We start from the raw sequence: 11,427 nt of genomic DNA, 5'->3' as shown, positions 1-11,427 counted from the left end.
GTGCAGTATTTCTACTCTCTCCTATTCCCACTGCTTCCTAAAGTTTGGCAGTTGAAAAGAAGTGGGATCATCTGCCCACTCCTCTTCTTCCTTTTCACCCTTCTTTACACTAGTTTGTTAGGAGGAGAGAATGTATTTTGGGAGTTGATGAGAAGTAGGGTCACTAGCCACCACCTCTTTTTCCTGGTCTGTTACAGGGATGTAATCCTCTCTTTTTTTTACATTTAGTTTTAAATGTGGCCCCCTGGTGGTTGTTCATGATCCCATTCCTTTTCCCTTCGCTCTTATTATTCTTCCAATCTCCTCCTTAATCATTATTTTTTGCTTTGCGACGAATTATCAATATTATATATTTATTCATGATTCTCCACTGGTATTGATGTTTATTCTCAACTCTGTAATGATAGAAAATACATCAATGAAAGTATTGATCGCATTATCAGTGATTTGAAAGCACATTTTAAAAAAAAGAAATCTGAAAAATTAAAAAAAATCTCAAACCAGGAACACAGAGGAATGCTACTGCTTAGTCTGCCTGGTGGCTGTTTACTTGGGGAGAAAGGGAGGAAAGAAGGGAGGGCTACAGCAAACTATGAAGGGGTGATGACAGAGCAGTCAGACGTTGCTGGATAAACCACCGGAAACAAAATGGAATTAATGGAAGAGTTAATGGGCAGAGAAAGGGGAGTACCAGAAACTGATGATTCACCAGCCCACTAAAAAGCATTGAACCAAGCTATCTGCAAAGATGTGTGGAGTGGAGTAGAGCCATATTGTTCTAAACTTTTCATATTATCAGCAAATTGGGTTAGTACAGATTTATAGCGAGGAAACTGCGTGATCAATTCTGTTTGCCAGTAACATCATATGAACAATGCTAATTAAAAGATGTTAGTAGCACCAAACACACAGCAAACCACCATATAGATGAGCCCAAAGTCACATAGTGAAGTCTGTCCATGTGAGGCCCTCCTTCTGGAAACTCTTCCACAGATGCAGTACATGAAAGGGATGTACGCTGCTGTAGCTAAAAGCCACTTGCCTCTTTATGCCTTCCTTGGGACATATATATATTTGCTCACTGTAGCCCCAAGGATGGAATGTGCCTCCACAATAGAATGGACCAGAATCTACCTTACTGTGGGGATCCTCTGTGGCCATAGAAAAAAATGGTGCGACATGCCAGCCTCAAAATATCTGAAACCCTCTCCCAGTCTAGCAGAGGCTTGATTTTGCTGATAAGACAAAGGGAAAAGCAATGGGTGAAGCAGGGAGAGAGGGTTTATTCAAGGGCAATATATTTGATTTTCCCACCCAGACCCAATCTTTTCAAGAGGTCTTCCAAGTGTGCATTAGCTTCATAGACTCAGAAGCAAGTCCTACTATGTTCAAGGGGGCTTGCTGAGTAATGAAATGTCTTTAGGATCGATTGCAGCATTTAGATCTTAGGCCTGTAAACATTCCTGTCTCCTGCTAATACTAGCTGGGGAGGTGGGAGGGGATTTGAATTAATCCCAAGAAGGAACCATTGACAGGCAGGGTGGAAGCAATTTCTGGGCCTGTTCTTCCCACAGGCCAAGATATCATCCATATAAACCAAAATTGGGGTTTGGGGGTTCCTTTCTCTCCATGCTTCCAGGTCCTTTTGCAGGGCATTTGTAAATTCTGAGGGTGACCCCAAAAATCCTTGGGGCAGGACTTCCCAAGTGTACTGACAAATTCTACCTGTTTGGGGGTTCTCCCATTCAAAAGCAAACAAATTCTGACAGTCCTTGTGGAGGGGAATCGAGAAAAACGCATCCTTTAAATCCAAAACAGTGGAATGGGAGGCTGTGGATGGGATTTGTGTCAGAATGGTGTGTGGATTTGGAACTACAGGGTGGTCTCCGGCCACTTTGGAGTTAACAATTCTGAGGTCTTGCACCAAACGATAGACCCCTGGTTTGCCTGCTTTTGGGACTCCCATTATGGGTGTATTGTGGGGTGAAGTTGTCTCACATAGCCATCCATCCTTCAGGAACTGTTGAATAAGGGGTTGGAGACCTTCTCGAACCTCGCGCCTGAGGGGGTATTGTTTCACTGGTTGGGGCCTTGCTCCAGGTTTTAAGATAACTTTCACAGGTTCTGCTTCTAAAGCCCTCGCTGGATTATCCTTGCATGCCCATACTATTTCTGGGATGCCTTCTGCCTCTGCCCCCCATTCCAAGGCTGGGGCAGGTTTATGTTGCATCACCCCCCTCGGGGCCATCTGGTATGAAGAGCTACAACATTTAGGAATAGTAACTCTCATCAGGTTTCCTTCAAAGGAAATGGAAGCTTGCAGTTTTGTTAAAATGTCTCTGCCCAGTAAGGCAACAGGGCAATTTGGGGATACCAGAAATTCATGTTGTATATGTCCATCTCAAATTTTGACCAGCTGAGGCCATGTAAAGTGAAGATTTTGCTTTATCCCATCAATGCCTTCCACCTTCTTAACGTGGGGGCTTATTTGGTCAAGCTGTGCCCCTGGCAAAATAGAATAAGTTGCCCCGGTGTCAATAAGGGCATTATACTTTTGTCCCCTAACTCTAAGAGGCACTGTTGGTTCCTCTAGCCTCTTGGGGGACAGGCCCAACCACCTTCATTCTGAATCTTCCTCATGCCCCATCATTTCCCTTTCAAACTGGCGAATTTCCCTTTCAAGTTGGTGAGCTCCAGGCTCCTGCTTTTTAGGCTGACGGGGACCTGGTGTTCGCTCTTGGCGCCCTTCTCTATTTCGGGGACAGTCCTTGGCCCAGTGGCCCTTTTCATGGCATCTTGCACATTCATCTTTCTCCAACTTACGTCTGGGCCCTCTTGAGGTATTAACTCTGGATCCTCTTATTTATTTATTTATTTATTTATTTTCATTTCTAGACCGCCCATAGCTAATAGCTCTCTGGGCGGTGTACAAAACGAAATTAAAATACAATATAGAATAAAATCAGTAACAAAGAAACACATTAAACTAAAAACATTAAACATAAAGCATTAAACATTAAAATGCCTGGGAGTATAGCCAGGTCTTAACCTGGCGCCTAAAAGAAAGAACCGTAGGCGCCAGGCGTATTTCCTCCGGTAAGCTGTTCCATAATTCGGGGACCACCACAGAAAAGGCCCTAGATCTAGTAACAGTCCTCCGGGCATCCTGGTGAGTTGGTACCCGGAGGAGGGCCTTAGATACTGAACAAAGTGAACGGGTAGGTTCATAGCGGGAGAGGCGTTCCACAAGGTATTGCGGTCCCACACCGTGTAAGGCTTTATAGGTCAACACCAGCACCTTGAATCTAGCTCGGAAACAAATAGGTAGCCAGTGCAAGCGAGCCAGGACAGGTGTTATATGCGCAGACCGATTGGTCCTTGTCAACAGCCTGGCTGCCGCATTTTGCACTAGCTGAAGTTTCCGAACAGTCTTCAAGGGCAGCCCTACGTAGAGCGCATTACAGTAATCCAGTCTAGAAGTTACCAGAGCGTGAACAACCGAGGCGAGATCATCACTGTCCAGATAGGGGCGTAGTTGGGCTACTAAGCGCAGGTGGTAAAACGCATTCCGTGCCACCGAGGCCACTTGAGCCTTGGGGTATTCCCTCTCTGTTCAGTGGCCATTTCTGCTGCTAGGATGGCACATTCTTTTTTCCAACGTTTCTCCCTCAGGCCACCCCAAGCCCCACATGCTCCATTCCCTATTACAAAACTTAATCAGACCCCATTTATTCATAGCACCTTTACCATATGCGTTTTTAAAATCTTTAAAATTCCTCAAGAAACATCCCAGTGGATTCTGCAGCTTTTCTTCTTGAGACGCCCCTGTTCCCATTTTACTTGGGTTTTTCAACTGCCTGCTGTAGGTCAGTTCCCTGGGCTTTTCAACAGGCTCTCGTCTCACAGGCCCCTCCCGTGAAGTCACCCTTACTCAAGCGGATCTTACCGGGCTTCAGTAGGCCTCCTGACTCTCACGACCACTGCAGTCACCGACAGCTTTCCGTTACTCCCCCAAGGTGTTGGCTTCTCTGGTTTCACTATTGGAGCTCCGGTTGAAACTGCTGTGCCTTCTGCTCTCTGCACCCTTGGCCCCCAAGGCAGGTTCAAACAACCTGGAGCACTCTCCTTGGCCCGGCATGGGCGACCCAGAAGGCCAGCAGTTCAGCCAGACCTCCTGGCTGGCTCACCAGAATTGTTACACCAAAAAGGCTCTTTACATCTGGAGGAAGCTCCAAAAATACACACCAGATGGGAAACCAAGATATAAGACAACACCTTTATTGATTATCTTTTGCAAAAGAGAGACCAGGTATCCGGCTAGTGCCTGAAAACCAGTCTAAGCATTATTACAGAGTCACAAGTGACATAAGCTTTCAAGTCCTCCTCAAACAGCCCCTCCTTCTTGTTAGTAACTTTCCCAAGTCTCTCCATTGTCTTTGCATTGAGCTAGCTTTCTAACCTTGAGCGCTTCATTTGTGCTGTTCCTACCTCCCCCTTTCCTCTCTAACAAGACACATTCCAGTGAGCCATTATCTACTTGAACAGTATCTTGTTACATGGGATGAACAAGCTAGCAGAACATTTTGCATTCACAGGCACCTTAGGCATTGTTTTTCCGCTTCTATGTTATCTCAAGTTAACACATTCTGTACCATGTCAAATTAACACTACATATACTATAATTCCCAAACTATGCCTATTAGCATCACAGGCCTATCTGGTGTTCTTAAAACTCAGTGGAGGAATTATGTAACTCCATGTAACATGAAGTGCGAGGGAGTGGGCTTGTACCTAAAGAGATGGCAAATAGTGCTGAATAACAATGTCTCTTCCCTCTTCTTCTTCCTCCCTTCCCCAACGCTACAGTCAAGTTGTAGAGATGTGATTTTGATACATGAGGTAATAAATGGCAAGTAATGACTGGCACAAGTAGCCCGCCCTCTGTCTTTTTGTAACCGAAAGAAAGAACATGAAAGAAGAGAAAATAAGAATTAACAAAGAAACAGGAAGGAAGAAAAAAATAAGAGAAAAATTTGGGAAAATGAAAAAGGCAGTGAGGGAGCAAGAGAAATAGTGGTGCCTTGCACAGTAAGGGGATGCCCCTCCATCATTTTTGGGAAGATATTATCTCCCTTCTTTAACCTGTAGTTGGGTACTGAGACTCCCTTCTCTCATAAAGCATAACTGGAGCTGGATCCCCACCCCAAATTAAAAAATTTCTGATGAGGATTTGTCCTCCGTTACAAAATGGCTATTATCCCTAAATATGTTGAAGGTTCTGTTAACAGTAAAAATATATATATACAGTACTATATTTTTGCTATATTAACAGTAAAAAAATATACTAAGGGTTAATGGAAGATCTTCACAAAATGGCTGCTCAAAAACTACATAGTGGTTGCCTCTAACCCATGTATTATTTGTAACACTGGCTGGAATAAGGTCCAGGCCACAATCGTATTAATATCAATATATTTGCCTGTCCTTCCATTTGTCTGAGAACCTTGTGTTTTGTGGCCTACCGAATTCAGGCTCAAAAGTCTTGCAGTCTGTTGGGCCTAGTGGAGGGAAGGAGGGAGGCCATGTCTAAGTCTGGGAGTCTCTCTGAAATGATGCCTTCTATTAAACTGAATTTTCCAGAAGTCTAGTCATGTGTTAAGAATCTTCTTCAAGGATTAGTTCTCCTGGATAGGTGAAGGGCAAACAGAAACAAAGCTCCGGGAATCCTGAGAACTGTAGTATGACACAACAGAGACCTAACCTATGCTGCAGCTGCACTTTTAATTGAGAAAAGAAAACAGAAGGGTTGGTGAAGGAAGGACTAGGAGCTTGTACAAATTGCTGAGAGGAGAGTCAGGGGCCTGTTTTGTGATTTCCAAGCTGCCTGTTGAAAGAGAGACCAGTAACTGTACTACCAGGCCTAAGTTCTACTGACGGGCTGAGAAAAGAGGAGTCATTTCAAGGCCTGAGGAGAAGTGTAGCTGCTGGGGACAGTTTTTGGACCACAGGCTGCTGGAACACTAAACTGTACCACTTTGCTTTGGGAAATAATTCCTTGCTGGCTAGGACAAACACAAAGTTTGTGTCTGCAGAAATGTTTAGATAGGAACAGATGGGGAAAAGTAGTTGTACAGCTTTCTTTTAACCCATATGTTCCATTCAGTCACTTAGTTGTTAATCTTTTGTATATCCTTTCAACCTAAAAGTTCATTTTGCCAAGTTTATTGTTGTAACACTGTATCAGAACGGGGGGAAAATCAGTCCATAACTGCTGGTACAAAACCAACTCCCCTTCAGCACTGGCTAACAGCATCCAACAGTTCATCACCACCAACTGCAGGTGTGCTTGCCAATGTGTCTCATGAACCACCTGCCAGCCCCAATATTTGCAGCTGTGTTGTCATCTCTATCTGCAGATGAACATCAAGCACCTACCAATACAACACCTACTGCTTCATCATTAATGCTCAAATATGTTCCCCCTTATTGAAGATCTGGTGTGGAAGTCAGCCAATAACTCAGTTAGTGAAGTTGGGCATGTGTTCTTTCAGCTCAGCACATATTTCTATATATTAGGCCTTGTATCCAGAGAACTTGGGACATTGCAGAAGGCAGCAACTGCCTTATTACACTCCCCAAGCTTTTTGCGGTCAGGTGGGTGGAGTTTTCCCTCTCACTGGTGAATTCAGTGCTACTGTCCTGGCATTCTTTAGTCCTCATCTTAAAGAAGTCTGAGGAGAAGGTAGCATGTGGGTTTCTTGCCCGGTCAAATCCCTGGTGATGGAGTGGAATAAGGAGATCGCCAGGGCGGTGGACCGGGTGGCTCCGAAACGTCCTCTCCCCCTGAACAGAACTCAGACAGCACCTTGGTATACACCACAGCTGTGGGGTCTGAGACAGGAGGTGAGACGACTTGAGCGCCGGTGGCGGAAATCTTGCACTGAAGACGATCGGACACGGGTTAGAGCAGCAATAGCTGCCTACCAGGTGGCAACAAAGGCAGCAAAGAAAAATTTCTTTGCTGCCTCTATTGCGTTGGCAGAGTGTTGTCCCAGGAGATTGTTCCAAGTGGTCCGAAGCCTGGTCGGTCCAGTTGCTCAGGAACCCATGGAACATTCTAAAATCTCCTGTGATACTTTTGCTAAACACTTTGCCGACAAAATCGAATGTCTGAAGAGCACGCTTCCGCTCGCCGTGGAGACAGGAAGTGGGCCAGAGTCGGCCAGTTGCATTCCGGTCTGTTGGGATCAGTTTCAGCCTCTTCTCTCTGAGGAAGTGGACAAGGTGCTCTGTACTGTGAAGCCGACCACCTGTCTGGTTGATCCTTGCCCATCATGGCTCATCATGAGCTGTAAAGAGAGACTGGGCGAAGGGATCAAGGCAGTGGTGAATGCATCCTTGCAAGAGGGTGCAATGCCATCAGCCCTCAAGGAAGCGGTAATAAAGCCCATCTTTAAAAAACCGTCCTTGGATCCCTAAGAGTCAAACAACTTTCGCCCAGTCTCTAATTTACCATTCTTGGGCAAGGTGATTGAGAGGGTGGTGGCTGCGCAATTACAGACACACTTGGAGGAAACGGATTATTTAGATCCATACCAATCGGGTTTTAGGACTGGTTATGGTACGGAAACAGCCTTGGTCGCTCTGGTAGATGATATGCGGAGGGCATTGGATAGGGGTGAATACACCTTCCTTGTCCTCCTGGACCTCTCAGCGGCTTTCGATACCGTTGACCACGGTATCCTTTTAAACCGCCTAGAGGGATTAGGAATAGGAGGCACTGTCTTGCAGTGGTTCCGTTCCTATCTCTCAGATAGGCAGCAATGGGTGGCATTGGGAGATGAGGTTTCAGACCCTTGGCCTCTTCATTGTGGAGTGCCACAGGGTTCTATCCTCTCTTACACGCTTGATTACGCATAGCCGTCGCTGGGATCATATCACCCCAGTGTTATTAGATCTTCACTGGTTACCAGTTGTCTACCGGGCTCAATTCAAGGTGTTGGTGTTGACCTTTAAAACCGTATACGGTTTCGGCCCAGTATATCTGAAGGAATGCCTCCAGAATCACCGATTGTGCCGCCTGACGAGATCAGCCTCGCAAAACCTTCTCTCGGTCCCACCGGTGAGAACAGCTAGGCTGGTACGGACCAGAGAGAGGGCATTCTCTGTTGTGGCCCCCACCCTCTGGAACTCCCTCCCTCTCGATCTCCGACATGCTCCCTCCCTGTCCAGCTATCGCCGGGCCTTGAAGACCTGGCTGTTCAGGCAGGCCTACAAGATTGGGACAGATTAACTTATGTTACAATTGAAGTAATGAATGGTTTTTTAGCTTAAAATTTGATTACGTTGATCTATATGTATTGTTTTTATTCTTGTTGTTCATCGCCTAGAGTGTCCCTAACCCGGACAGATAGGCGGCTGAAAAATAAAATTTATTATTGTTATTATTATTATTCTCCTTATAATCTCTTACTTGCTCTTTTTCTGGCTGGGGTACCTATGGTCTTTAATAGGTGCCAGAAGCAGCTACAAGGAGATAGGATCACCATGCCTGACAAAGAGAAGTTGACTGCATCAGTACAATTAAAGCTGTCACCATTGAAAGAACAGTATTTGATTGGTGGGTGAGTCAGTGTTGTCAAGAATGAAGTCACTGCATACCTAGATGGAACCATGATGCTGCAAGGAATTCAGCTGATGAGAAAGCACACAAACTGACCCAACAAACACCACCAGTATGTGTCTGACAGGAGAGATGTTGATGTCAGTGGCGTCTCTAGGGTTGGTGTCACCCAGTGCGGTAACTCATGGTGTCACCCCCATGGACCTCCTTCCGTACCAGACCATACAGAATCCTTAGTAATGAGACCCTGGATGACTAAGCCCCTGCAGGGGAGTAACCCCTGCTGAAGTCAAGAGGACTTGCGCCTATGTTTACAGTACACGGTTTTTAGGCGTTAGTAGGTGAGGTATAAGAGTATCCAAAATACCTCACCTACTGAACAGAGCAGTTCACCACAGATGCTTTTGGAGGTCACTGATTCATAGGGTCACCTTAAGTCATAATCGACTTGAAGGTACATAACAACAAGGTGATGTATTCGATCAAATTTGGCCCACCAGGGCTTCCGTCACAGCTGCCAGGAAAGGCATGGCGGGACCGGCTGTGGCACATAGATTGAATGGTTGAGTAGATCGACGCACGTGGCCAGCTTCCGGGTTCTTTACGCCCTTCTCCCTTTCCCCGGACGGAAATGAGAATTGGCCCTAAGTGAAGGGAAACCCCCCCCCATGGTTTTACGGTCGCTTTTCGGGCTCCACCCAGAAAGATAAAGGGCAGCTGCAAGGACGAGCCCATGCTCTTCCAAAAGGGGTTAATAATGCAAGCGAAGAAATGCATTCTGAGCAGCAAGCGAGTATGTGAAACACATTTTAATGGAAGCCACACGGACTTTGCATGCAACTGGACGCCTGCTGTGGCCTGGGAGAGGCTCTGAGGGGGCAATTCAAGGTGATCGGCATCCGCTACAACCTGAGGGGTGTGTTTTGCATGGGCAGAGCAGAGCTTGAACCTCTTACCCACCTTTCCTTGCGCGTGATTGGGGTGAGGAGGGGGCGCAAGCCGAGGCGGGGTCGGCTTGGCCCTTTTAGAGGTCTGCGAGGGAGGCAAAGGCAAAGCTCCTCATCAGGCTGCAGTGGGGGCCAGGTAAGGCAGCAGGGGCCTGTGTCCCCCCCACGCTAACTGCCTCTCAATTCCCCACACACATCGAGTCTGACTTAGTTGCCGCAGCACAGAGCTTCCCCTGGCAGATGGCTGCCTGCCATTTGGCAAGCGTGGCAGCCCAGCTGAGGCCTGGCATGGCTTCTCTCCCCCACGCCGCCTGCCCCCTTCCTTACCTGCTCGCCACGGGCTCTCTGGGCGCTGTCGGCGGTCAGCCCTTGCCAGAGAGCCTGGAAGAGAGGAGCCACCACCCCTGCCTCGACTGTCGAGCCAGACTCAGACTCGCCCGCCTGCCCTGCCCTCCCCGCCCTCCTCAGCCATGTGTCGGCTGCATGACCTCTTCAGGGGACCCCCCACAAAAAGGGGGTGGGGACTAGCCCCCTAGGCCCAGGGGATGTCTTCCCTAGTGGGTGGGGGGCTTGCTTCCCGGTGCCTAGGGGTGGCTCTGGGTGTCACCCCCCTCTGATGGTGTCACCCTGTGTGGTCTGCACCCCCCGCACCCCCTAGTGACGCCACTGGTTGATGCTGTCTGTAATGAAGAGGTTGACTCTCTTATTGAGTTCTTCAGTGAAAGTTTTGAAGTTGATGCTGCTCTCTTGCTCATTATGAAACCTCTACATCCTTGCAACTTTTTCAAATTTGGGTTGATGTTGAGTCCTCAGGTGGGCCAAACTCATTCAACATTTTTAAGTCATTTAATTCAGTAAAAAAACAAGAACAAATCACCTTTCTGTGTTATACACTTTTTATGAAATGCTTATAGAGATATTGGGAAATAATGTACCAAGATCTAAAATAGCTTCAGATGTCCCTGTGAAGTATTAACATTTTGTTGTATATAAGGCAGCCACACAAATTCAGAAATTTTTAAATTCCAGTAATGACACTACCAGCATAAATTCTGCATTTTTTTCAACAAACTCAGATTAAGTAATTCTATTGCAAAAACTGGACAGAAACCCTGCACAAGTTTGCCAAACAGAGCCAGGTTGCCAACAAATGGCATCTGTCCAGAAGATGCCAGCCTTACGGTGAATATCTAGTAATTCTTTTTCAAGTTTCTGGACTCCCAGTGCCCTTCTGGTCCATCTCTCACAAACAAGGATTGCCAGATTTTCTACTATAACACACACACACACACACACACAGAGGCGTCAGTTAGTAACTGTCAGGATTCCTCCAGATTACATGTGTATTGAGTATTTAACCTGATTTCCTTGCATTGTCTTCCTAAAACCAAATGTTTGTGTGTCTTTTGTGTGTGTGGATTTGTTGCACCTAAGCAACAGAACGCTTTAACCCACTTTAATTGCGCAAACCTAAAATGTCAGTATGTGCTTGAATCCTTCTGGTGCAATACTGTTAATCTGGAGGCGCCCTAAATTGCATAGTATTAAATGTTGCACAAAGCTACTGTTAATGACTGTGACTGGTAACAGGCAAGGGTGTGGTGCAATAGTTAATCTGCATCTGTAGGTTTATATAATCTGTATGCTGTCATAGAGGAATGCAGATAAATGAAAACAGTTACTCTTTCAAAGCACTCTGCTAACTCACTATGCAATGACCCTGGGAGGCAATAAATGACTCTGTGTTTGACATACATAAAGACCCCATTCAGTGTCTTCCTAAAAGGATTAAATGCTCTGCAAAGATCAAACTCCAAGTATGAGTTAACTACAAGCTATAGTTATTATGCAGTCTAC

The sequence above is a fragment of the Rhineura floridana genome, chromosome 1 (assembly GCF_030035675.1).
Source record: "Rhineura floridana isolate rRhiFlo1 chromosome 1, rRhiFlo1.hap2, whole genome shotgun sequence".
In the NCBI taxonomy this organism is placed as follows: domain Eukaryota; kingdom Metazoa; phylum Chordata; class Lepidosauria; order Squamata; family Rhineuridae; genus Rhineura; species Rhineura floridana.
The sequence above is the reverse complement of the archived record's forward strand: the minus strand, read 5'-3'. Positions refer to the sequence as shown.